Source organism: Cricetulus griseus (assembly GCF_003668045.3).
Source record: "Cricetulus griseus strain 17A/GY chromosome 1 unlocalized genomic scaffold, alternate assembly CriGri-PICRH-1.0 chr1_0, whole genome shotgun sequence".
Classification (NCBI taxonomy): domain Eukaryota; kingdom Metazoa; phylum Chordata; class Mammalia; order Rodentia; family Cricetidae; genus Cricetulus; species Cricetulus griseus.
The window spans coordinates 94,981,443-95,009,363 of NW_023276806.1; the positions used below are offsets into that span (position 1 = coordinate 94,981,443).

The window sequence follows — 27,921 nt, forward strand, 5'->3', positions numbered from 1 at the left end:
TGACTGCAACTGTCAGTTAGCTGGTATATTGTTTTTGTTTTAAACTTTCAAATTTCTTTAAGTAATTTCTTTTGGTTTTATTGTTCCCCATTTAGTTCACTAAATATTATATTAAAAATCTCTGCTATTTTTAGATAAATTGAAATGCTCCTTTGACCATTAACTTTACCTTTAAAATAGACATTTACAACTATTTATGCCAATGCTACAGAGATGATATAATTAATAACATTTTATGGTTATCTATATTTACCCTACTCACATAACTTCCCATTACTGATCACTATAAACATCAGTTGGAAAGAGGTATAAACTGAGACATTCTGTAGAAATGAGAAAAAGTAGTGGTGTCTTGATTTTAATCTCTTTCTCAAAGATAGCATGAAGCTGGGAGGTCAAGTGGAGGCAACGCAACTTGCTGTAGTTCGGAGTGTGTCTTAAAATACAGTTATTCTGAGCCACAGGCCCAGAAAGCTTTAATGTATCACTTACGTCAGCAATAATCTAATGTCCCCCTGTGTCTGGACAAGTCTTTACTGTCCAGTTGGCTGCACTCTTGTGTTGAAGCTTTGAGATAGAAAGTGGGGTTTTCTTGGCTATATTCTTTTGCATATTTAAAGCAAGGGATATGTTCTGTGAGAGTAAACACCCACAATCCAGCTATCTCCAAAACTGAGCTCTGGTGTCCCCTCCTTTCTTCATAAGGCCACAAACCCTAGTAAACCTATCTTTAGTGTGACATTAATTAATCTTTGTTACCCCTTCATGCAGGCACACTGGGAGTAGTGCTTCAACATGTTGAAATTTGAGGAAAAAGCATAGTTTAATCAATAGTATTTCATTCCTGGCCCTCCAAAATACATGTTCTACTCACATACAAAATAGATCCATTTCAGCCCCAATGCTCCAAAGATCTTAACTCATACCAATATCAACGGTTAAATCTGTAGCCTAAAGCATCTACGTCAGATATGAGTGAGACTAGAGATACAATTTATCCTGAAGCTAAGTTCCTTTCTACCTCTTAGCCCATGAAACCAAACGAGGCATTATCTTCAAAAATATAACTGTGAACAGAGTAAGATAGGCACTCACATTCTGAAGGGGAGAAGCTATGCAAAAGAAAAAGATTCCAGGTCACAAGTGTGTTAGTGATCTTTCTCATCACTGTGACAAAAGACAGAAGCAATTTAAAGGAGAGGTGTATTTGGGCTCATGATTTCCAAGGGTATAGTCTATCTTCAAGGCAGGGAAGGCAAGGCTGTTAGAGGCTACAACTATAACAGTCTGAAGCAGGGTTGGCTATATATTACATTTAAAGAACTGCCCCAAGAACTCACTTCTGCTAGCCAGGCCCCACTTCCTTGAGGTTCCACAATCTCCAAAAACAGTTACACCAACTGAAGACCAGGTGTTCAAACATAAGAGCTTGAGGGGGGTTGGGGACATTATGGATTTTGGTTAAATTTTCTATCAGGCCTGTTGGAATGACAGTGTGACCCTGTGGACACTATCTCTGGCACTATGAAAGTGACTCACCCATGAGGCAGTAGGTGAAGGCACACTTACCCACTGCAGCCAAGTAGAAAACCAAGGAGGATTCAGTCTTGCCTTGCAGAGTTGTGGTGGGAATGACCTTTAACTGACTTTCACTTCAGGCTTCTTTAACTGGAAGGATAAAGTAGATTCACAATCAAATAGATTTCATCTGACCAATAAGAACCAAGTCTGACAGTTCTCCTTAATATTGCCTCAGTGCTCAACTGATAGTCCTGGTACACCCTTGCCATTCTCTTTTTGAGTAGTCTTTTTCACTCTGTGCAATATGGACAGGAAGAAGATTTCCCATGGCTTTAAGTTCTGGTTCCTCGCAACTTCATTTTTGTCCTACATTTCATTATAGTGAAAGGAGTCAGGCCACATCCTCAGCATTTTGATGACAAAAATGACTCAGGCAGATACACATCTAATTTCATTACTTATCACTTCTACATCCTACAATGTATTGAAACATAATACAGCCACTACTTTGTCCCATTATAATAAAGACTGCCATTATTCTACAAGAAAGCTTCTTGTTCTCACCTCACCTTTAATATCTACATTTCACTAGCACCCTGCTCAGGGGATGCAGGTTCTTTAAGTTTTGCCCAATGTTGAAGCCCTTCAGTTGACAATGGTACCCATTTTTTAGTACCAAGTTTGCAGTGATAAAGGTAATAAACGTTTTCTGTAGCAATAAAGTCTTTCCAAAGAAATGGAACCCACTTTATTTTTTATTTACACATCTGTATATACATATATATGTATACATATATACAATATATATTGTTAGTTTTATGTTTACATGTATTTGTATAGTTACATGAAGAGATTTATAATGAGAAATTGTTTCACACAGTTACAAGAAATCTCAGCTCTGAAGTCAGTGGCTCTGGAGACCCAAGGGGTCTGATGACATGGTTACATTTGTAGAAAAACTCCTGATAAAATTTCTCATCTGAAACTTAGTGGGTTTAAGACCCAAGAAGAACTGATATTCCAGCTCATGTAAGAAGTCGGGGGAAAGTTGGAACTTTATGATAGGCAGGAAGAGTCTCCCTGTGCTTTAGGGGCAGGTCCTCTTGTACTCAGGCCTTGCTGATTAGATGAGGGCTATTCACATTAAAGAAGGCCAACTTCTGTACTCAGTGTATGAGTTCACACTAGGCATCATGTGGCCTAGTAGTCTTCTTGTAATGTAAAATTTACCATCATAGTTTCACACATAGAGGAAACATACTGTAATGGGTGGGTCACAAAATGCTGACAGGCCTGATACAAGAAAAATGGGACAGATATACAAAAGAGGAATGGTTTTATTTAAGTTTGTGTTTCCAATGGTGCTAAGGCTTCTGGGTGCCAGACTCACTTTACTGACAGTGCTGTCTCCCAGATCAACATTATTTTAAAAATCAAATACCACCATGCTGCATATGAATTTTGCTATTGTGCTAGATGGTAAACACAGCTGTAGTCCATTTTGTCATAAATTATCAATTTATCTTTCTTGGGTGTTTTTAAGATCCTTCTTTAATGCAACTTTTGAGACTGTCAAGTAGAAAAATTATACCTTGTCCTATACAGCATAAGACCATGCATGCAATTTTGTTTCACCTGTAGACATTATGGTGGCAAGGTGCATCCTTCATTATGTGACAGGATACATGTATATATCGTTGGAGTACGGACAGGAAACACATGCAGGTTTTCACCACATCCTTGAGAACCCTGAAAAGCAGACTATTGTAAGGATGGCAATAAATAGAGTGAATAAGGTACCAACATTATTATGAGTTTCAGATTCATGTGGGGAGAATAAGAGTTACATGTAAAAATTATAAAATAAAACAAAGTTCTTCAAGATCCTCAAAAGTGGATACCACAAATATTTGGAAAGGGTTTTCGTAGAAAGTGTTTGTGGAGTTGAACTTTGAAGGGTGATTTGGGGCAGACAATGAGAGGTTGAAAAGGAGAGGTGGGAGAGGGGCATAAGAGGAGGTGGGGACAGAGAAGATTGTGGCTGTAAGTTGAGTAGCTAACATCAGAAAGGGTTGACATGCTAAAAAACCTGAATGGCTTTATCATCCTGCTTTGATATAATTTTTAATGAAATTCACAATCCTGACTTTAGTGTAAAAATAAATCAGAAATCTAGATGCATGGCCTTGTTCTTGCCCACAAGCTTCAGATCTATGGGGTAGATAACAAATTCACATGCTTAGAAGGGACAGTGATTATACTTGCAAAATGCCTGTGGAGTCCCTATGGGAGAAATGGGGTGCTGAAGCAGACAGGGCAACAAGGAATAGACTAGAAATGTTTCAGATGCTTCACTATGTCTTTTGGATTGTTTGTTTGCCTGTTTGTTTGTTTGTTTGTTTGTGACAGTCTCACTATATAACTTTGGCTGTCATGAAACTGGCTGTCATGATATTTGGACCAGACTGGCCTCAAACTCATAGAGATCAACCTACCTGTGCCTTCTGAGTGCTGGGATTAAAGGCATGGGTCACTATGCCCAGCTCAGATGTTTTGTTACAACTTGTGCTCATATTACTCTGAAACTATAAGTCTTTTCCAGGTCCTGTCACTGACTTCTGATTCTCCTAAAATTGGTTAACCAGACTCTGCTTCCCTTTTTGTATTTGATAATTTGGTTCCTTTCCTATCCTAATATCCATGTTACCAAAGTAGCTAAGACTCCTCCAGTAGATTCATGACTCCACCTCTTTCAGCAGATCTCAGCCACAGTGTAGTACCAACCATAGAAGGCATTGGCACATAGGAAGAGGTGCTTGCTTTGGTTACCATAGAGATTAAATGATGCAACCAGTGTTTAGTGTGAATGGGAAGATCTAAACACTGGAAATCGAACAATTCTTGGAATAGTCTAGCAAAAAAAAAATGTTACAATCAAAGTAATAGCAATTGTTGTGGAATATTACTTTAACTAGGCAAAGATGTGTTACATTTGTTTATGCTGCATTTGTATAATGATATAAAGATATATTGCTGTTTCACCTTGCCTGCCTAAGGCACTTGATTGGTCTAATAAAAAGCTGAACAACCAATAGCTAGGTAGAAGAGGGATAGGTAGGGCTTTCGGGCAGAGAGAATAAATAGGACGAATCTAGAGGAGAGAAGAAGGAGGAAAGAACAAGGGAGAAAGATGCCAGGGGCTAGCCAGCCAGTTAGCTGCCAGCCAGCTAGATGGAGTACAGTGTACAGAAGGAAAGAAAGGTAGAAAGCCCTGAGGAAAAACATAGACAAAGAGAAACTGGTTAAATTAAGTTATAAGAGCTAGTAAGAAACAAGCATAAAATAAGGCCAAGCATTCATAACTAAAATTAAGTTTCCTTGCCATGATTTGTTAACGAGTTGGTGGCACACACAAAAAAATCCTATTATAAGCAATATACCTGCTTAATATCTTTATGGGCTGAATAAACAAATCCAAACACTTCAGTAGAGTGAAACAAAATATATATCTTCACAGTCTTTCATGATGTTTTACATGTATAATTTTGGATGAGGAAATATGAGGACCTTGTTGATATAAAAATGTATCTGTGGTATAGTGTCTTAGGCTGCTTTCTGCTGTTGTACAATACAGTAGTGTCCAGGTAATCTGTGAAGAACACAGATTTATTTCTCAGAGTTCCAAAAGCTGGGAAGTCTGGGATGACAGGGGAAGAGGCCATCACAGTGCAAGACAGAGCAAGGATGCTAGCTTAGGATTCTTTCCTTTTTTCTTACAAAGCTATCAATGTGCCTTCATGAAGATACCACCTCATGACCTCATCCAACACTAACTAGCCCCTTCATATACCACCAACATATGAATTTGGGGATTAAGTTTACAAAATATGAGCTTCTGTGGAACACATCAAATCATGACACTCAGAATTTCAGGCCTAGATCCCCAGGTTAATCAGCTGCCCACCCTGTATGTTCACTCACAAGGGCTTCACACACGTTCTGCAAATCATCACTCTCCATCATCAGCCTCTGACCCTGTTTCCCCTCTCATAAGGTTGCAAAATCAGTTCTACACAGAACAAATTATAGCAAAATGAGAGCAAAAATATCACTCCATGAATGTCTGGAAAAATGCCTGATACAGCAAGGACAGCCTTTTTAAGAAGTCTGGATTGGAGACAGGTTTATATTAGGCAGCCTATTCTGAGCTTTCCATCCAACTCAGCCTATACCCTTACCTCCTATATATGCCTTCATACCCTCCTGAACATAACTTTCTAAGTGTCTGGGGCAAAAGAGAGACAGAGACAGAGACAGAGACACAGAGAGAGACAGAGGCGGAGATACGCACACAGAAGACAGAGAAACACATAGGGAGAGCAAATGCAAAATAATCAGTGTGGCATAGACACACACATACACACAAAGAGAAGACAGAGAGAGAGGCAGAGAGAGAGAATGTTAAATAGTGTGATATAGTGACACACATAGAGGACAGAGACAGAGAAAGAGACAGAGACAGCAACAGAGAGAGAGAAACACACACACAAACACACACACACACAAAAGATAGACACACGAACACACAGAGCAAATGCTAAGTAGTCAGCATGGTACACACACACACACACACACACACACACACACACACACACACAGAGAAGACCAGGAGAGAAACAAGTAGACATACATACATATACAACACACACCTACACACAAATTGTGCACCTGAATACACACATACACACACATAGAGAGAGAGACAGACACAGAGAGAGAGAGACAGAGACAGAGACAGAGAGAGAGAGAGAGAGAGAGAGAGAGAGAGAGAGAGAGAGGGAGAGAGAGAGAATACACTAAGTAGTCAATGTGGTAGTTATCAAGATTATCATTTATCAGCCAATAGACAATTCTAGAAGGAAACAGAGTAGAGAAAGAGAAAAACCTATCTGAGATCACACAAGATGAAGATCCTAAATAGTCAGCCAATTTGAGTGTCTCAAAGGCTTTATGTGCTGAAATTCAAGCCCTGTTGAAAGACACATTACTATCATGGAAGTAGTCATATTGTTTAGTTCAGATGTGTGGTTTGGGGATGATTAGGGTTAGATTAAGTCTTTATGGCAGGGTTTTAGTCTTGCTTTTAGAGCCAGTACTCCTTTCTACTTGCCTATTTCTCAAAAAATCAAGCTCTTTAAGAACAAGGGAGAGCAAACAGACAGGTGTACTACCTCTCTGTTGCCATGTAATTCCATGAGTCACCTCGTGACTCTGTCAACAAGAAAGCCATCTTTATGTTAACCAGCCTCAGGTATTTCATTAGAGTGATGAAAATTAATTGGAAATAATTGGAGATTATTACCATAACTTTACCTAAAAATGTGGAGGTGTATTGAGAACTGGGTACACTGGTGGAGGTTAGATGATTTTAGAGGAACAGTCTAGAAATAGTCTAAAATGTTGAAAAGAGAACATTGTCGATGATTTTAATGAGGGCTCAGAGGATGGGGAATCTAGGCAAGAGCTGGAACAGGCTCTTCGAAAGGTCATGCTAACACATCCTCAGATGCAGCTATTAGGAACCCGGGTAAAAGCTACTCTTGTCACAAAATACTCTGCCTGAACAGTACCCATGTCCTGGAACTTTAAAGATATCTGGTGGAGCAAATATCTAAACAAAAGCATCCAGGCTGCTGCTTGGGTATAGTAGGATTAGGGAACAATGTCAGGACTCAAGGGCAGAATGTATAATTACAGGAAAGATTTGGAAAAGCCACAGCCTGACCCAGGAAGGAAGGCAGAAAAAGTGAGGGTTGCCTAGAGAAAGTGCTTGCTAAAGAGATTAGCAGCATAAAAGAGAGCCAGTACTTTGCATCACAGTAAGGTAAAAGGCCCTGAGGACATCTCCATGAACTCAAAGGCTGTTTACCGCTCTTCACAGCCACAGGGCATCTGGGGAAGAGTTTTTCTTTGGAATTCCAAGGCACTCAGGAGGGATTTAAAATGTTTGTTTTCTTTTTATTTATGTGTCTCTGTATATGGGTACCCCTAGAAGCCAGACGAGGGTATCAGATGCCCTAGACCTGGATTTGCAAGGGATTGTGGGTTCTGAGAACCAAACTGAGCAAGAACAGCAAAGCTTTTAACTACCAAGTCTTCTTTTCAGCCCCAAGAAATGGTTCTCCACTGGAGCCCAGTGATGCCTAAAGATTCTGGTCAAGGAACACAAGAGCTCTTTGGCCTTGGTTCACATGGGCCTAGATGTGGCTTCTACTGGCTTAAATCTTGATGGCACTACATGAGCAAACTGTTAATTCTGAGATCTTGGCAAATTCCACTGTGATTTCAGAAGTCATAGGAGTCTGGACAGAAGCCTGCTACAGTTGGAACCTCTGCAGGGAGAATTTGATAGGTTCTTGCCTGTAAGTACAGACCCTAGGATGGTAGCCATATCAACAAAGTGAAATAACAGTTCCGGAAACTCAGCAATAGTATTGTCCAGCTCTGTAGAACAGCCATAGGTACTGGGAACAGAACCATCCTAGGAATAGGGTACCCCAAGCTCTGAGGCCCAGCCTTTGCTGCAACGTGTACAAGCTATCATCTTGGAGCTTCAGGATTTAACATATGTCTGGCAGGGTTTTAGTCTTGCTTTTAGAGCCAGTACTCCTTTCTACTTGCCTATTTCTCAAAAAATCATTGATGGAATCATCACTGGATTTGATTACTTTTTTGTATCTGTCTGGCCCCTATAGGGTGGACCCATGAAAGCAAGTGTCTCCTACACAGTGGGGTATCTAGAACTTAGAACAAGTAGCCCACTATAAACTTCTGTTGACTGAATACCCTAAGCAGGTCATCCCCAAGGGGAAGAGAAGGCATTTCTCTGGACATTTGTGAGGAAATCAGCATTTATTCTAAATTAGATTCTTACATGGAGAAACATAGACTAATATGAGGACTTGCCTCATGCTCCTGACCTTACTACTCTCTAGTGAATCCTGGGCAGATACTCAAGATCCTCTTGCCTTTTATTTTCACAGCTGAGTTGCTGTGGTTCTAACTCCAGAGATGATAGTCTGGATTCTTTTTAGAATATCTCTATCCCTATAGTTATATGTCTCACCCCACTTCCTTTTCCTGGGATCTTTTTGTGGGAGATTTTATTTGGTGCTGCCCATGAGCAAGGACAAAATAAAAGTATGCCATCATTTTAGGTTTAAGAATCTCCTCTACAACTTCCGGAAATGCTTACAACATCTGAAGAACCCATATGTGGCACAATTGTTGCTGCCTCAAGAAAGATGTGTCCAGGACTCTGAAACACCCTGAGTGCACAGTTTTTAAATTGCCTAGTTAAGTCTGAACTCAAACTGTGTTACCCACTTTTAAACTGTGTGGGATTCCTTAGTACTTTATAGAGTTGATAGGCTGAGCCCATTACTGTGACAAAAGGATTATCTTTAAGTTGATGCTTTACTATAAGTAATTATTTTCCTTTAGTGAGTTTAAGAAAAGAGGGTTACAGTTTATTACCTGTGGATGAGATTAAAGAAGTCTCTGAACTATATGGAATTCCACCAATGCAAATAAAATCAACTTTCAGTATCTGTCAGGGGTTGACTGTAGGTTCTCTAAAAATAAAATACATGGATGCACAAGTCCTTCGATGAGACAGCACAGATTTGCATATAAATTATATGCAACTTCCTGTATTCCTTAAATCATCCCTCCATTGTTCATAATACCTAACACAATGTAAATGTATGTAAATAGCTCCTATACTGCATCAATTAAGGCACAAAGAGAAAGATGGGGGGCCTATTCCATTCAGATGCAACTACAAAATGTTTGATGCAAAGTTGGTTAAATCCATAGATACAGACCTTATGGATATAGAGGACCTATTGCAGCTATATGTTTTGGCAAATGGTATGCTTTGGAAATTGTTTAAATTAAATTGGTGCTATCCTGGAAAAATCATCATGGGGTTATTGATACATATTCAAAAACAGAATGTATTGTAGCAGTAACTATTAAAGACTGATGTTTTAAAAAAAATTAATAGTGAAAGGATAGATCTCTTCAAATTGCATTCATTTACTCATTTCTATGTTGTCCTTAAATATTATTTTTTAGTCTTAATGACAATGCTAATTTCCTTTAGTGTAATGTTTTTCTTTCTATAATATCCAATTTCTACATTCCTCTGAAAGTTGAGAGCTATGCCAAAAATTCTCTAAAGTGGTCTCCATCTTTTACATTATATTTTACAAAGATCTCTTGGGATTCAGGCCATCTATGTGCCACTTAATTTTGCCGTAGTCTTTTAGAAGTGGTCTAACCCCTAGAGTCCCATCACACTTCACATGTCTTTCTTGAGAAATTGACATTGGATTTCTTGTTGATTTTTTTAGAGATCCCTTGGCAGGCATGCCTCTTGAAGGCAGCACTTGATTCTAATGGGAAAAGGCACAGCTAAGTGATATGGGAAAGGTGTTTCTGCATGGTGAGGCTAACTAAACAAAAACAAAAACAAAAACAAAAAACGACAGTAGGTTCTCTTTGTGGATAAGATTTTATTTTATGAACAAAGGAAACTTATTTTACTTCTTATGATAACATCAGACTATTTTGCTATTATTTAAATTCAAGCTCCTACCTTCCACCAAATAATTAATTTCAGGAAATGGGGATACTGGCAATGAACTTACTGTATACTTTGGGAGAGGAAAAACTCTAGTATTTTTGTGGGGTCAGTCCTATAAATACTTCTTTGGAGGACCCATAGTTACATCTTCTTAAGAATGATTAGTGGTGATATTTTGTTTATGATAAACAAATAAAGCTTGTCTGAAGATCAGAGGGGCAAAGCACTAGGGAGGTGGAGACAGGAGTGATATGGCAGGTCAGAAAGAGGAATATAAGGCAAGAAGAGACAGGTGTAGCTAAATGAATTCTGAGGTTTGGTGGAAAGCAGTGCAGTTAGAGGAGCAGTGGAGTCTGGAGATGCAATTTGAAGATGGGATTACCCCTTTGGTCTGAGCATTGGTAGAGATGAGAACTCTCTAGTGGCTGGCTGCTTTGATTCTCTGATCTTCAGGCAAGCTTTATTTGTTATATCATAAACAAAATATCACCACATTGATGAGATAAAATAGTAGGCAACTCTATCCCAAAGGATATGATAGACTTTGCTGATACCCTATGGAAGGCCTCACCATCCAGGGGGAGCAGAAATGATATGGGATAGGTAGGGTTTTAGTTGGGGGGTGGTGGTAGGGTACAACGGGAGGGAGAAGGGAACTGGGATTGTCATGTAAAACAATCTTGTTTCTATTTCAAATAAAAGAAATCTGAAAAAAATAGTAGGCAACTAACTTCAAAGTAGTTTTTTTTTTTTTCTGTTTGCATGAAACCCAGGTTATTTATCCTATATACTCTTCTCTGTACTCCCTTGCTAACCAGATTTCTTTCCCTCTGAAATGTTCCCATTGAAACTTCTAGAAACTTCATTTCAGGACATTCACTCCATTCATTTGCTTTAATTTAATAATCAATCCTTCTCTATTGCATGTGGCTTCCCTTGAAAAACATTCAATTGGTCCTTTCCCCAAAGACTGGAATGTCATATGATGTAGAAGCATGTTGGCATATTTTTAGCTCAGTGTTGCCCATTTCAATTCAATGCCCCTCTACTATAAAAAAAAAACTTCATTTTTAAGGATATATCCATGGCCATGGTTATGGAAGAATACACTGGCCAGCCAAGGCCCATCATTTTCATTTGGCTCCACCAAAGCCTCAATTTTATAGGGTTCTTAATGTATTCAGCTCTGAGTCCTGAACTTTGTCTTGCATTTGATCCCTATTTGTCTACAACCTGTACATTTTATGGCCTCCATGCTTCACATCATAACCCATAAACTTTTGTACCCATACCTCTGATGCTTATATTGATCCTTAGAATATACCATTCCTTATTGCCACTCTGTTCTCGGATCTCAGAATAAGCTATACTTCTTATCAATTTCTAAATTCACCAACTATTTCTGCCTTAAATTTCTGATTTCTTTAGACTAAATCACATGCTATTTTATATTATATAGCATAAAATCTAACAACACCTAAGTGATGCCTTTAATACCTTTATGGTGCAGTGTGAGTTATCTAAAAAAAAACAAACTGTTGTCAGGTTGTCTGCTTTCATAGACATTGCTGGAGGACACCCAGGGTGCAAGAAGATGTGGTTCTGCATCTTTACAGTCTCTACTCCCGTGACTCCACAATAGTCCATTCCTGTGATTGAATATATAACATTCCTTCTCCTTGTTTCTATCACTGCTTCACTTTTAACACCACTAACTTCCCTCTCATTTTACCACAGGTTTCTTTATTCTTATCAGACCACATCCTCTATCATGAGATTAATGTAGAAAACCTCAAAGAGGGGGAAATGGTACAGTTTAAGTAAATCATTTTTCGATTCACATTACCAATCAATGAACTAGGAATGGTATTTATGGCCATTGCTTAGAAGCTAGTAATTTTTGCTGAAAAATATTTGTGTGTGTGTGTGTGTGTGTGTGTGTGTGTGTGTGTGTGTGTGTGTGTATGCTTGCATATTGGGTAGGTATGCATGCATATGAGTAGGGAAGCTAGAAGTAAATCATGGGCATTGTTATTTAGGAGTCATTTACTCTGTTTTTGAGACAAGATCTCTCATTAGGTGTGTTAATTTGAGTGAGAATGGCCCCCATAGGCTCATATATTTGAATGTTTGGTCCTTAGTCAGTGGAACTGTTTGGGAAGAACTGGGGGGTGTTGGCTTGTTAGAGGAGGTGTGTCACTGGGGTGTTGTTTTAAAAGCCCATGCCATTCCCAGTCCTCTCTCTCTTTCCTTCTCTATCCCCCACACACATATACACACACCCTCCCCCACTCTTTCTCTACCTCATGCTTGATCAGATATAAGCTCTCAGCTACTGCTCCAGGACCCTGGGCACCTCCCTGCTGCCATGCTCCCAGTCATGATGATCATGGATTCTAACCTTCTAGAACCCTGAGCACCAAATTAAATGCTTTCTTTTGTAAGTTTCCTTGATTGTGATGCTTTGACATGGCCACAGAAAAGTAACTAAGACACTGGGACTCACAGATTAGGTCTGCGTGGTCAGTGGGCCCCAGGGATCCGTCTACTTCCACACCATGGTTAGGATTGCAAGTGCACAGCACCATGCCCTGCTGCTCAGGGACTCTTAGTTTTTCACATGGATTCTGGGTTCACATCTTTCTCAGTTCCTCGTGTTTATGTGCCAAGTACTTTACCAACTGAACTATCTGCCCATTTCTGTGAAAGTAGTATTAGTACACAAGAAGTACAAGAATAGAACTATGGTAAGAAATTAAGAAAATCCAGAAAATCATTTGAAGCATTATGATCTTTCTTATTCTTACCTCAAAGAAAATAGCCCTACTTTCTACAAACCCTGGGGTCATTCTTAGAAAAGTAGAGGACACACACACACACACACACACACACACACACACACACACACACACACACCATTTTTATATACTGAGCTCTTCATTGTTCCACAAGTTCAGTATATCTACTTGTGTGTAAGCATGTACAATATTATAGCCACATAGCTATTTCCTTGAACAAAGTCATGTTATAAATAAGCCTTTAAATGAAAGTGAATGATGGTTTCCTAATTTTTATCCTTACCCCAAAGAAAAGGTCAACACTATGAAAATGTGCCTTTTCACAGCAGTCTTTCCAGTAACTTCCCCAATGACAAAGGCAACGCTATGAGAATGTGCCTTTTCACAGTAGTCTTTGCAGTGACTTCTGCCACTTTTAATAGAATGTTTAATTAAGCCAGTTATATTAGTTAAAATGTAGCTTTGGCTGATATGTCAAATGTCTAAATTAACAGAAAGTTCCCAAGATAGAGTTCTGTTTCTCATTTTACCATCCTAAGTGCCTTTCAGGTTTTGTTTTACATTCACCCAATGGCCACACCTCTTGTGTATGCTTTGACTAGAGTGGTGTCCTAATTTGGATGGCATTGTGTGGCTTGCTTGCACCCTCACTAACCAGTGGAAAGGGGAATAGGCTGTTGTAAAGGATTCCTTAGATGATGAAGGCCTTGCCTTTGCTTACTGGTTGCACTCTGAACATAGTCATTTTGAAGAGGTTAGCTAGGGTAACTTTTATTAGGAATAGTCAGAAGTCCACTCATTGTATTACTATATTCTGTTACTCTAAAAAGAATAGAAAGAGGCCGGGCATTGGTGGTGCATGCCTTTAATCCCAACACTTGGGAGGCAGGGACAGAGGCAGGCAGATCTCTGTGAGTTCGAGGTCAGGCTGGCCTACAGAGTGAGTGCCAGGACAGCTATGGCTGTTACACAGAGAAACCCTGTCTCAAAAAAAAAAAAAAAAAAAAAGCAAAACAAAAAGAGGAGAAAGAGACTGTTGGTTTTCTTTCCAATCATCTCATCATCTCTTCAGTAGCACCAACATTCATACCTGTCCTTCTTTCTACACGTGGGATATATTAAGTCTACATTGTACAGAAATGGCACTTTATAAATTAAAGGCCAAGTTATTAACTTCCTGTGTATTGGAGCATACACTAAGAACAAGATATCTATAGTAAAGACTTTCTTTGGGACAGAAAAACTAAGAACCATACAGATTCCTTTAGCTTTTATAAGTTATAAAATCCTGGCAATTATCAAATTCTCAGATTTCCTGTCCTGGAAATAAAATTATTTGATTGGCCTCTGAATTTACTCTGTGTTCCTCCATGGCCAATATTTAGAGGGTCTTCCCTGCCCATCATTCACCTTGTCTATATAGAAATTGGCATAGAAAACAAATTCCTCTGGGTTGCCAAGGGTGTGGGGGAAGAACACACAGCTCTGCAGCTGCCTCCTGACAGGGATGTTGGGGACCAAGATTTGTTTTAGGAGTATATCTGTATGAGTTAAAAAATTGTAAGTTTTTATTATGATTGTGTGTGTGTGTGTGTGTGTGTGTGTGTGTGTGTGTGTGTGTGTGTGTGTATGATGTGTGTGTGGTGCACACCTTTGTGGAGTTGATTATCTCCTTTCACTTTTACTCAGATTCCTAGGAACAATTCAGGCCACCAGGATTGCACAGCAAGTGCCTTTACCCTCTGAATCATCTTACCGGCCTAGTTATCTGTGTAAGTTTTAAAGGACAGAGATATAATTCTTACAGAATTGTAGTAGATTGCCAATATATTTGCTTTTGATCACTTTAGTGGACAAGCTAACCCTGACAAAGATCTTATTTCAGTAAGATTACATCTGAGAACGTCCTGACTTTTAGTAGTTTTGGGGCTCAGTCTCTTTCCCAAACATCTCTCAGTAATAGCAGCAGTTCCAGGCAGACATCTGGTGTAAAGGTAATACTTTTATTCTGTTATTTGCCACTGAGTAGGAGAGGCTGGGCCTTTATAATTTTGGGTCACATCCCTCTCTCTTTCTAAAGCTGCCTCTTAAGAGCCACATCTTCCAACTGTTTCAATGTAGGCAAGTTGTTGATTGGGTTCCTGTGCAGCTCCTCCCAGATATCAGCCAACTCAGTGCTCAGGTCACAGGTAGAGAACTTTGTCATCACAGCTGTGACACTTTCCTCAGTCAGGCTTTAGTAGACTAACTCCAGCTCCAGCCTCAAATTTCTCTTTTGCTACAAGTATCAGGATACATTCCAGATATCTTTGGAGTAGTGTACTCAGGTGGCACATGCTTTATATGCCATGACATCACAGGGTATAGGTTTTTATTTTTTATTTTTTGAGACAATGTTTCACTGTATCATGTAGCCCTGGATCTCCTAGATCTTACTCTGTAGACCAGGCTGCCTTTGAACTCACTGAGATGAAAGGCATGCCAGACCACCTCCTGGCTCACAGGTTATAGTTTTATGGACTGTTTCTCTATAGCTTAGCAGGATTACCAGCTGTATCACTCTCACAAGTCCAGAGAAGAGTAAGATAATGCCATGTGCTTCTGATCCAGAGTTCTGCTCCTCTTACAGATACTGAATTTTATATCATGGTATATGTTTGGTGGTTATGATATTTTCAGTAAGAGGTTCAGGGAGTAAGTCTCAGAGTGTCGCACTCATCTACTCTAATATGGAGACAGGTGTGACAGGTCTTAATTAATATTCATTTTAAACTTGGGTGAGTTGGAAGAACAAACAAAAACTATATAAGCAAATACAATCAAAGATCATTTTAAATTCTATATTTGTACCCTATTGACTGATGGACTTTCAGCTTAGCAGAAATGAGAGGCAAGAAATAGCAGGTTAGAAAGATTTTGATTTAACTTTGCTTTCAAAAATACTTTCCTAATAAAGAACCAAATGTTGGATAAGAACTTAAGTGTTATTTAATTCTTCCTTCCATCTCTGGGAAGCTAAGCACTTAAGATAGCATAGGTAATTTTCATGGAAAGACCTCCACAGAAAGATGCTTCACAAATTCTTTCTATTGAATTTAATGTCTCTCCATTTTCTAGCAGAATGAATCCCTTAAGCTGTAAATTCTCCTTACATAATGATCCATACTCATGCAAAACAAATTATATATGAAAGTGACATACTGCTAGTACATAAATGCTTTGCAAAGTAAGGTTTGCATCTTTGTGTGAGTAGACAATATGCAGTTCTTTCAGTTTAAAGACTTCTTGAGTTCCTCAAGAGTTTCTATTTCCCCACTTAAGTAAATATTTCCCCACTTAAGTTTTTGTCTCTTCTAATATCTGAGAAAGGAGACCAGGACTCTACTATCAAAAGAGAGGAGTACACACTACCACACTTCATATTCCATCTTGGCACCAGATATCAGAGAAGTGAAGATGGGACTTTCTTAACATTGAATATTCCATGACCAGAAACAGGGAATACAGAATAAAGAGAGGAAACAACAACAGCAATAAAAACTAAGCATAGTGGCAAATGGCTATAATCCCAGCATTTGGGAAATAGAAGTAAAAGGATCAGGTGTGTAAGGTCAGCTTCAGACACATAGTGAGTCTCAGGCCAGCCTGGCTTACATAAATTCTTTTCTAAAATTAAAAATAAAACAACAGAGATAGAGAGAGATATGAAAAATGAGGTTTACTTTTAAACTTCATAATGGGAAGTACATATTTTTAAAAGAATAGAAGACTTATAGAAATCATGTTAAGTAAGCATTTTTCTGTTTTAGAATCTATGTTTTTATATATTAATATTCATTCTATGGAACTGCTACTCATTTTAAAATAATTCATATATTAATGAGCTTAGAGAATTTGTGCCACATAATTATGGTAGTGGCAGCTCAACCTGTCTTATGACAATGTGTAGATATGTAGTTTACTTCCTGTGAAAAATGATTAAGTTGTTGCTGTTTTAGCCATGGCTATTACCTCTAATTTTGTAGACCTCCAACTTGATACATTTAGAATGACCTCTGACATCTTTCCAATTATGTTTATTTCTAGTGGTAGGTGAGTTTTACAAGTCTATCCATACCATGTTTGAAGTCTAAAGCAGAGGTGAAAAAAGTAAGCTCTGAGTTTACACAAGACATAGTAACATACAAAGCTTTCAAATATTCCACCAGAGGAGCCTTCTCTTTCTAGTCTTATATTTCATAAGAACTCCACATCCTGGTGCATTTCTTCTTACTGTATTTATCTAGAACCAGCACGGAAGGTCATAGGTCACATCACATCTTGAAGAAATTGAACAACAAAATAGCCTCAAAAAATTGGCTTTAACATAGATAGGCAGGTAGATTGATACTTCAAATGATGCAAAACAAAAACACATCACTTTTAATGTTATGCTATTCTGTCATCACCTGCTTTTTACCTAAACTTTGGGATGCTCAAAGAGATAATTTAGATATAATATTAAATAAGAGGCAAAATTTTAAATGTTATGTAAGGAAATTAAAAAGCTAGCCAGAATATTTTTGGCCAAAGATACTTATTTATGGGGAGAGGGGAGTCATATCCTCTGGAGCCAGAGTTCTAGAGGTCCAGGTGATTGTGAGCCACCCAGTATAATGACAAGAATTGACTTTTGTCCTTTAGGGCAGCAGCAAGTGATTTTAAACACTGAGTTATCTCTCTTGCCTCCAACTGCTATTTCTTAGTTACTCTTTCTGGATATAAAATGGGCAAAAAGATTATTTCAATTGTGTCCTTAGGTGTTTCCAGTTATTCACATGTTCATTCCACAGGTTTCCGTAATGCCTACCAAGCACTGCCAGGGCCAAGATGAACACTGAGAGTAGTTATCTCTCAGGTATCCAGGGTTGCAATGGAGGCCAAGTGGGGAGAAGAGTCACAATTTCTTGTTATGTCCTAGCTACTGTGACAGATGAAATTAACTCATTTCATCATGATAACAACTCACTGAAAGAGGTGCTGTTAATCTCAGGAGGAGCCAACATTTAGAGAGATTGATTTTCTTCAAATCACAAACTGAAATGCAATAGAGCCAGGAAGACAAATCCAGCTTGTCCTGCATTACAATCACTCTCTCCCTACTTCATCAAGCTCTCCGAGCTTTGTGTGCCTCTGGCACCCTGCTAACCTGACCATGGATCTAGAAAAGGCTTCATGAAGGAGGTACAAATGGAATCTTCAGAAATGAGTAAGAATCCCAGAAACAGAGGTGGTTGTGAGAGGCTTTCCAGATTATTGAAAGAGCAGGTAAAAGACATGGGGCATTATGAGAAATACCATGTATGTGCCTTTTATATAATTAATTTTATTCATTTAAAAATAGTTTTCTGATGTTAGCATGAAGAACAGACAGGTTCTCTGATTACGGCAATAATCCAGAGACAGTTCCACAGAGGTCTGAACTGTGCTGACACAGTTGTGTTGTGGGGGTCTGACAGTGTCTATAGGGTTAGAAGTAAAGGCAGAGAGCAGATACAGGTTAAGGAATTGGTGGTGCCAATTCTACAGCAAGAGAATACAGAAAGAGAAGCAGACTCTGGAAGCATTGTTAAGATAGTAAAATCATGTCCTGTTAAAACAGTACATGATCACATTCAGTCAAAAAATACAGGTTCAATTCTGTTTGAAAGAGCTGCTGTTAGAATCTGGTAACTCTAAGTTTAAAGTTAAAAATAAATTTTTGAACAAGTATCTTCATTACAGAAGAAAACAGTTAATGTTTAATTGGATAAAACTAATAATATTTGATATAATTTAGAGGTAGCTTTAAAAACGTTGTTGCTAAAGGATAACCAGCCTACAATCCACAACCTCAGAGAAGCTAGGAAACGAGGACCCTAAAAGAGACATACATAAACCTCCCTCCCCCAAGAAGGGGAAAGAGACAAGATCTCCTGGTTAAATTGGGAGCACAGGAGAGAGTGGGAAGGGGGGGTAGAAGAAAGAGGAGGGGAGTAGGTGAGGAGGAGGAGAATATGAGGGATTAGGAAGGCTGAGTTGGGGGAAAAGCAGAGGAGAACAAGGAAAGAGATACCTTAATAGAGGGAGCCATCATGGGCTTAACAAGAAACCTGACACTAGGGAAATCTCCAAGGATCCACAAGGATGACCCCAACTCAGAATCTAAGCAATAGTGGAGAGGCTACCTTAAATGCCCTTCCCCTATAATGAGATTGATGACTACTTTAAATGCCACCATAGAGCCTTCATCCAGTAGCTAATGGAAGCAGAAGCAGAGATTCACACCTAAGCACTGAGCTGAACTCCAGAAATTCAGTTGTAGAGAGGGAGGAGTGATGAGCAAAGGGGTCAAGACCATGCTGGGGAAACCCACAGAAACAGCTGACCTGAACAAGGGGAAGCTCAGTGACCCCAGTTTGATAGCTCAGAAACCAGCAAAGGACAGAACCAGGCCCCATGAACATGGGTGTCAGTTGGGGCTCCTGGGATGTCAGTCTACGGGGCCTCTGGTAGTAGAACCAGTATTTATCCCTAGTGCAAAAATAGGCTTTGGGAGCCCATTCCCAATGGAGGGATACTCTCTAGACCTAGATACATGGGGGCAGGCCTTGGTCCTGCCCCAAATGATATGACAGACTTACATGATTCCCCATGGAGGCCTCACCCTCCCTGAAGAGTATATAGAGGGTGAGATGGGGAGTTGGTGGGGGTAATGGGAGGACTGGAGAGAGAGGGAACTAGGATTGGTATGTAAAATAAGATTGTTTTTAATTTAAATAAAGATTGATTTTTAACAATGTTGTTAATTTTGTTGCTGTAGACAAAACCCAGGGTCTCACACATACTAGAAAGTACTGTAACATTAAGTACACTCCAGCCCTACAGGTAACTTTATATAATATGCAATTTCAGGTAAGGTACAAACTAATGAAAAGAGAGAGCCCACACACAAAGGTTAGATTAGCTTTCTGAATTTATTAGTCAAGAATATAGTTTAAGCAAGAATAAATATTGTACATCCAAGCATGGATTCTTTGGCTTCCAAAGTCCACGAATATGAAGAGGAATATAGACAACACTGTCAGAACATGATAGGGTCTTACCAGATATAGAATGTTCTGATTTTGCTATGAATATGTATGTGGATGGCATCTTAGGGTACCAATGCCCATTATTTATTGGATTAATCTACCTAGGAAGAACCTGTACCAGGCACTGCACAGGGATATAGAAGAGCATACCTGTCCCTTGGATGTGGACCCAACTCAGGATCAATAAAACAATCTTCCTGGGGAAAACAATTTCATCATATTTTAAGTCATTATAATCATTGAATAAAAGCTAACTACTGGTAATCAAGTGTGCTTCAATGTGACTAAGGGATAAGATTTTAGGCATTTACTTTAAAAACAAATCCCTTAATTCTCACACCTACAGAAATACTGCTGAACATGAACAGACTAAACTATTTGGCTGGTGGTAATATGTTTTCAGACATCTTAAACATTTATCTTGATGTTTTGTATACTATTTTTTTGAACTTCTATGTCTTAGAAACAACTTTCCAACAATAAAGTATATTAATAAAACAAGCAGAATATTTAATAATGACTTCACATTAAGAATCTAACATGTGTGAAATTTAGTATTTTATTTTTAAATGTTTTGTCTACTTTTCCTAAATTTTATTACATTTAGAATTAATTTACATTTGTGTGTGTGTGTGTGTGTGTGTGTGTGTGTGTGTGTGTGTGTGTGTGTAGGATGCGGTGTGCATGAACCACATGCCAGTGGATGTTGCTGGAATTTCCTGTCCTGCCTGGTCCTGCAGCTGCCTTTCATCCCCAAATAAACACACGGATATAGAATAAGCTGGACCCGCATTTATATTAGTTATAAAACTATTGGCCAATGTCTAGGGCTTCTTATTGGTTATCTCTGTCTTAATTATTAACCCATTTCTATAAACCTATGTATTTCTACATGGCCTTATCTTACCAGAGAATGGCTGGTGCATCCTATGCTCCAGGTCTCTACATGGCATCTCTCCTCTTTCTCTGCCTACCTTTCCCAGAATTTTCCTTGTCTCCTAGTCCCACCTATCTCCCTGCCTATATTGGCCAACAGTGTTTTATTCATCAACCAATAAGGGAAACACATATACAGGAAGATAGCCCTCATTAAATGGAGGTGATAAGAGACATTTCCCTCTTATCATTTTGGTCTTGGGGATTGAACTCAGGTCATCATGCTTAGCAATAGGCACTTTTACCTGCTGAGCTATATTGCTAGCCCTTAATACTTTGCTTGAGGTATGAATATTTATCCAATGAATAGTTTCAAAGGCAGGTTACATCTTAGAGAAACTTTCAGTTTTTCATTGCCAGTTTCAGCACCAGGGAGAGTAATCTTGCTGGCTGGCAGTGAGTATCACAATGTAGGTGAATAGTTGCTAGGTGTCTTAACTTCCAATTAATTTCTAGGTTCATATGAATGAGTATAACATGATAATGAAGGACACAGTCACAGGGGAAATATTCAGTAAATGCCCCCCATTCTTATTGCCGCTATTCTTGTTATATGGAAAGCTGATGTAATAAACATGATACCTAAATTTCTTTGTCACAGATACATAATACATGTGGAAAATTAATGATGAATTAAATATTTCTAGGCTGTACATTCTAAACTTAAATATAGAATAAGCTGGACCCTCATTTTTCAATATTAGAAAAGTACAAAACATTTACAAATCTCAAGGCGGCTGGGCATGTAGCATATGTGAGGCCTTGTGTTCATGCCTTGGAACTGAAGAAAAGTATGAATTGGATACCTTCAAAGTTCAGTAATGTTTATAAACACAAAAGTTAAGTTTTAAAGAATAATCAATTATCTTCCTGAACATAGTTATAGGATTCCTATGTATGAATTACAACATTTCATGGAGATTTTGGTTAGACTTTTTAAATGCTTTGAAGAATAAAGCAGTGATATATTAACAAACTATATTGCATGGTATATGTATTTCTAAATGTCATGGGTGGGGCAGGGACTAAAACCTTTAGGGAGTCAAACTTGTGGGATTATTTGCACAAATAAATTACCAAATAGGGTTAGTTAGTGTCTAACCTAAGAATGACTGAAAAAAAAAGTCTATTCACTAGAATTTCCTCATCTTAACCTCTTCAGTGCAATTATTTTGATGGAGTTGGCCATGTGAAAAAAAAACCTAACATTTAAATAAACCTGTATTAATTAATAACTATTCTCCATTAGTAACAAATTTGGGTACTGAACAATTAATGTTGCATTTGATTGTTTACTAGTTAGTATGCTAATAACAAATCTAAAATATTTGGAAGCAAGCAATACCTGAGACATTTTTAATGGCAGTATCTTTATATTGACACATCTTGGTTATTATGCCAATTTAAATTTAACAGATGTCTGAATGTAATGATAAACTTGAAAAGCCAGCATTTGTAAACCCAATTACCAGAAATGCTCTGTCAAATGGCCAAAATTTAGGAAATAATCAGGCACATATTCCCAATGGTCCATTAGCATAATAGCCTGTAACTGTTTCCATGAACTGAAGGGAACAAAGTTCTTCAGAGAAGAAGTACAAAGTGCTTGCAGGAAACCAAAACCAAAACCAAAACCCAATTTGATGCTGAGCTCTGACACCTTACCAGCATGCCACTTTTCCATTATTAAGAGAGCCTGGCCTGAAGTTCATGGGTGATCCTACTAACATCTGGCTTGCACATCTGGTATTCAGTCTTGAATTTAGAAATAGAAATCAAACAGCTACCTAATGAGAATCATTTGTCCCCATACAGGAGTGTTATACCAAGCATTTACATGAAACATTTACATGTGCATTGCTTCAGTTTATCTGTCAACTAAGTTGAGGGAGTAAGTTAGTAAATTTAGGTCATAAGACACAAGAGCAGAAAAATGTTTTCATTTTCATCTGAAATCATACATATGGAGTGCCTAATGAGTGCATAAACACCTGATTTAGTCTCTTTACTTTCAAAACATTTTGTTTAATCATGAAAGCATAGCATAAAACCTAAGGGGAATCTGTCTATAGATCCGACAATGCTTTGTCTTGCTGTCCAGTATTGCCAGGATTTTTCTAGGAGAAACTTATTGACTCTGTGTAGATTTCCTTACCTCAAACACATGCTCCAGGGCATCTGTCCTTCAGGGACTCAGGCTTGTCTATGAATACACTGGAAATGAGGTGCAAAATTACCAGACAGCCTTTAGAAGCTGTCAAACTTGGCCTCTTGTTTATCTTTCATTTTATTATGTGTACAGGTGTTTGCCCAGTCTGAGATTGCCTTTCCACTTTGCTCTGGGAATTCCTGGCTGCCTCAACTATCTTACCTAGGTTTGTCTTAAGGCAGGTTATTTTTTTAAAAAAAATATTTATTTATTTATTTATTTATTTATTGTCTCAGCATTTTAGATTATTAACCTTTGCTTTCCAACAACTTGCCAGTTTCCCTTTTTATGGCCCTGACCCCATGTACCCACATTTTGACAAAATCCGTTTCCTGTTTGGAGTCTACAGCCCTGAATTTTTACCTGGTCTGCAGTTCCAGGTGATTGATATCTCTGTCTCACTTTAGTAGTGCCAGAATTAACATCACTCTCTCTGTGACATTTTGTACTTTTCAAAGTGTGATCACATCTAAGCTTATTATAATTCCATTCCTATTTCATGAGTAAGAAAACAGATCCAAAGATACCACACAATGATGGTTATCTGCAATTTTGAGGATTTCAGTCCTCATTAATATGTATGTGTAAAGGAACAGAATGTTTTTATTTTGATTTAAGAGCTGTTTCTTTTAAGAGTTGAGATCACCTATATATGTAGTGCAAGTAATTTATAACCATATTGATAAGATTTTTGAGCTGTTTACATTTCCATTTTTTAACTTCTTTCTCCTTTTTTTTTCAATACAGACTTTATCAGTGCCACATTAGAGACACTGAGCACAAGATACTGCTGAAAAATTTTCTTGTTGGAAAGGTGTAGTAGCTATGTTCAAGTAGCTGCCAACCAAGTATAAAAGGCTTAACAAGAGACTACAACACCACAGTTCAAGTTATCATCCTCTGAAACAGTATTATTCATATGGATTTTATCAGTTCACTGTTTTCAAGATGCTGCACTCTACACATTTGTGACTTCTTCAGTAAGGATGGGGACTTTGTGTACTCCCAGATTTAATGCATTTGCTGGTTAGCAGAAAACACTTGTGCTGGTTTAAATGGGCAACATCCCTCACATGGCATCTGAGTACTTGATGCCTAGTTGCTGGTGCTGACTGGGGATGTTATGGGAATTCAAGGAGGTAGAGCCTTTAGGAGGAAGTATGCTGCTGCGGTTGGGCCTTCAGGGTGTATAGCTTTGCCACACTTCCAGCTCTGACTCTGCTTCCTGTGTATGAATAAAAATGTCGATCTCTTATCTTCCTCCTTGCCACTGTGCCTTCCCTGACAGCATGGGCTTTTGTTTTGGAGCCATAAGGCAAAATAAATTCATCTATAAACTGCTTTTGGTCATGGTGTTTTATCACAAGAACAGAAAAGTAACTAATACAATACTCAATAGATCTGCATACTACTGACTTTGTTTTCTTTTATACTTTAGTCATATTATGTTTTTCGCAATGAATAAATTTCACTAAAATTTTTGGTTCCTTTTTTTGTGACAGGGTTTCTCTGCATAGCTTTGGAGCCTGTCCTGGAACTCACTCTGTAGACTAGGCTGTCCTCAGACTCACAGAGATCTTCCTGCCTCTGCCTCCCAAGTGCTGAGATTAAAGGCATGAACCACCACTGCCTGATGTTTTTAGTTCTTTTAAAAAAGTTTTTTCTAGCCTTATCAAGCAGGCCAGGTTTTATATTATTCAAATAGTATACAATATTTTAAATAGTGTATACATAGTTAGATACATATGAAATTTCTTCTGTTTTGTTTTGGAGGCAGGGTCTCTCTCTGTAGCCTTGTCTGTCCTAGAACTTGCTGTGTACACCAGGCTGACATGGCTTTGAACTCACAGAGATCTGCTTGCCTGTGTATCCTAAGTACTAGGATTAAAAGTGTGTGTCACCATGGCAAACTAGACAATGCTTCTTTAAAGTTGTTCTATTCATGGTTGATAGTTTTTAGGATGTGCTCCAATGAACTTGTATTTGATGGTGTACAGTTTCTCCTGTGTAAAATATTAATATCAGCACATTTAATTTTAGGTTAATGCTTATTGAGTGGTAGGGGTCACAAAGCTCCATGGCTTGTTATTTTAATTATATTTACTATTCAATTATATTTACAGTTGTTGCATTCTAAGTTTCCATGTAACTTGTCATTTAGATCTAGTTTCTGTGTTTTTGTTATTATATTTTCTCTGGCATTTTTCTTACTTAAAGACGGTAGATTATATTGTACAATACAAGAGATGGGATTACATCTGCACAGTTATCTTTAAGAGTAGTTAACACTATCACTTACATGTAAAAATTTATACATACCTTATAGTGATCCAATATAATATACTTTAAATTTAGGAATTAGTAAAGGTTATTGAGACAACAAAAGACAGCATGGATTTCACAGACACAGATAGTAAAGCTACAGAGGGTATTAATAGAATAAGATACAGAAATACTGAGAATTCACATTTTAAAAACGAAATTATATGGATAATAAAGAAAAGGTATAATCATTAATAATCCCATGAAATCCATAGATTCCTTTAGAAAGAAAACCAGAGACAATCCTCTATCCAGGCATGAACTTTAAGTGCTAAGTCTATTTACAGAGAAGGCAGTAACTAGAGATTTTATTGAAAGTGAATAGTAGATAAATAATTTACAAAATAAAAGCTTGGCTTAAGCCACTGCAGACAAGTTTGGCAGATGGTTCACTCCTGGGGGTTATTAAATTACAAAGGAATATTTTGTTATTATTATTGGCTTTTTGTTTTAATAAAACCTCAGAGAAAAATACTTAGTTCATAATGCCCTTTCTCCTACCTATGATTAACAGAAACCAAAGTTATCTTGTTAACTTGGTTTAATTCGCCTAATAGTTATGAAACATTATGTTCAAAAATGAAATGGAAATCATTAGGATAAGTATAAAATAAGCAAATGTTTCATATATATTTAAACATAAATATATGCATGCATGTTGGGCTATTCAATAAAAGTTAAAAAAACTGAGAAAGATGCATGTTCTATTTGGGTTTTGAAAAAAGGAAGTCAATGAATAAAGAGAAGGTAAGTGGAAATTATAACGAGATTGAGACGAGCTGTAGTCCGTAGGGTTAGGATATCTTTATTCAGATAACAACAGCAAACACAAGCCAGAGAGAGTGCCCAGAGGTAGCAGGCTAGGGAGGGGGCTCCCACGTGTCTGCCGCCCCCTTAAGAACTCCCCAGGCATCATCCTGACCCTCCCCTGATCACGCCCTCACAAGCGGGGCGTAATCAAGCATACCTGTAGCTACCTGTAGCTAGCTCCTAGGAGACAGGGCTACAGTGTCTCCCTTACAGGAAATCATATGATTTGGAAGTTCAATACATTCTCTTAACTATTTCTGTCAATTTATGATCACAACTTTTACCATCCATTTAAAACATAAAGACTATGTTTTATCTCTTTAAGTTCTTTAAGTGATATATATGAGATAGTTACATAGTATTGGAGCAGTGATATAAGGTCAAGGATAATTTGCCACAATTTGGGTTCAATCTTATATGATCTCATTTTGAACCTCCCACCCTTTCAGTTATGTCATAATTTACAGGTTATTTAGAGTTATGATAAGTGTGGAAAAAGAAAACAATGGCATGCTTGGGGAAAGAAAATGTTGGACTTTATGACATAGCCTTGTGAGCTGTCTGTGATGTTTATGAATGAAAAGGTATGTGTTCTGAGGATAAACTACTACTTTAGTAGGCTTTGCTAATGTATCTGGAAACATGCTAGTTAACTGTTGTTACTGCAAACAAAAATCTGGTGGAGCTTGTTTTAATATAAACAAGGAAGCTGATGACATAACTGTGGCCAACATATGATATTTCATTTACCTCTCATGAGATTAGATCAAACAAAAAAATGACGCTTTATATACACCAGTGTGTATACATAACACACACTAATCTGTACATATAATTAAGCACTTTGTTCCTGGTGAACTCCTTTAGTTGTGCAATTGTGGTTGTGATCTGATCTCACATAGACATCAACTCCATAGCAGCTCTGCAAAATAGACACCTCATAACTCTTAAACTGTCAGGTGAAAAGAACGGGCAAGATGTCATTTTTTTTTTCTAGTCCAGACTTCCAGTTAAGTGAAAAGAAGTAAAGATAAGCCCTACGCTGTCTCCACCTATGTACTAATTACTTGTACATTACGGATAATTCCTGTGATAAAATACCTGGTGAAAGCAGTTCAAGGGAGGAAGGGCTTATTTTGGCTGACAATTATGAGTACAACTCATAATGGGGGAGGTACAAGGACAGCAGTGTGAGGCCCTGGTCACATTGCCTTTTTAGTCAGGAAGTAAACAGGGACAAATGCAGGCATTCCACTAGCTTTCTTCCTTTTTTATTCAGTCCAGGCCCTCAGGTCATGGGGACCGTGCTATTCACAATAAGGTGCTATTCCATTCTCAGTTAAACCTCTCTGGAAATGCCTTCACAGACAACTCCAGAGGTGTGTCTCCTAGGTGATTCTAAATGCTTTCAAATTGATCCAGAATGTCAAAATGCAGTAACTGCTTATATGTCAGTCAGTATTTCAAGTCATTGATCCAAGACTCACCTGTGATAGACTCTATGCACTGCTAACCAGTTGTGCTGGAGTTTGGTGAAGGTGCTTCCTCTTATCTAGAATTTTC

The 27,921-nt window shown here is 38.2% G+C and overlaps 1 long non-coding RNA gene across 1 annotated transcript; it reads right to left on the bottom strand.

The window, feature by feature from the left end:
• Positions 1-1,656: 1,656 nt before the first annotated feature.
• LOC103160729 lies at positions 1,657-27,903 on the bottom strand. The gene is made up of 3 exons (XR_004772127.1): positions 27,846-27,903; positions 3,157-3,270; positions 1,657-1,668 (listed from the first exon to the last, which is right to left on the bottom strand). It is a non-coding gene; the product is annotated as an uncharacterized LOC103160729 (long non-coding RNA).
• Between the last annotated feature and the right edge of the window lie 18 nt (positions 27,904-27,921).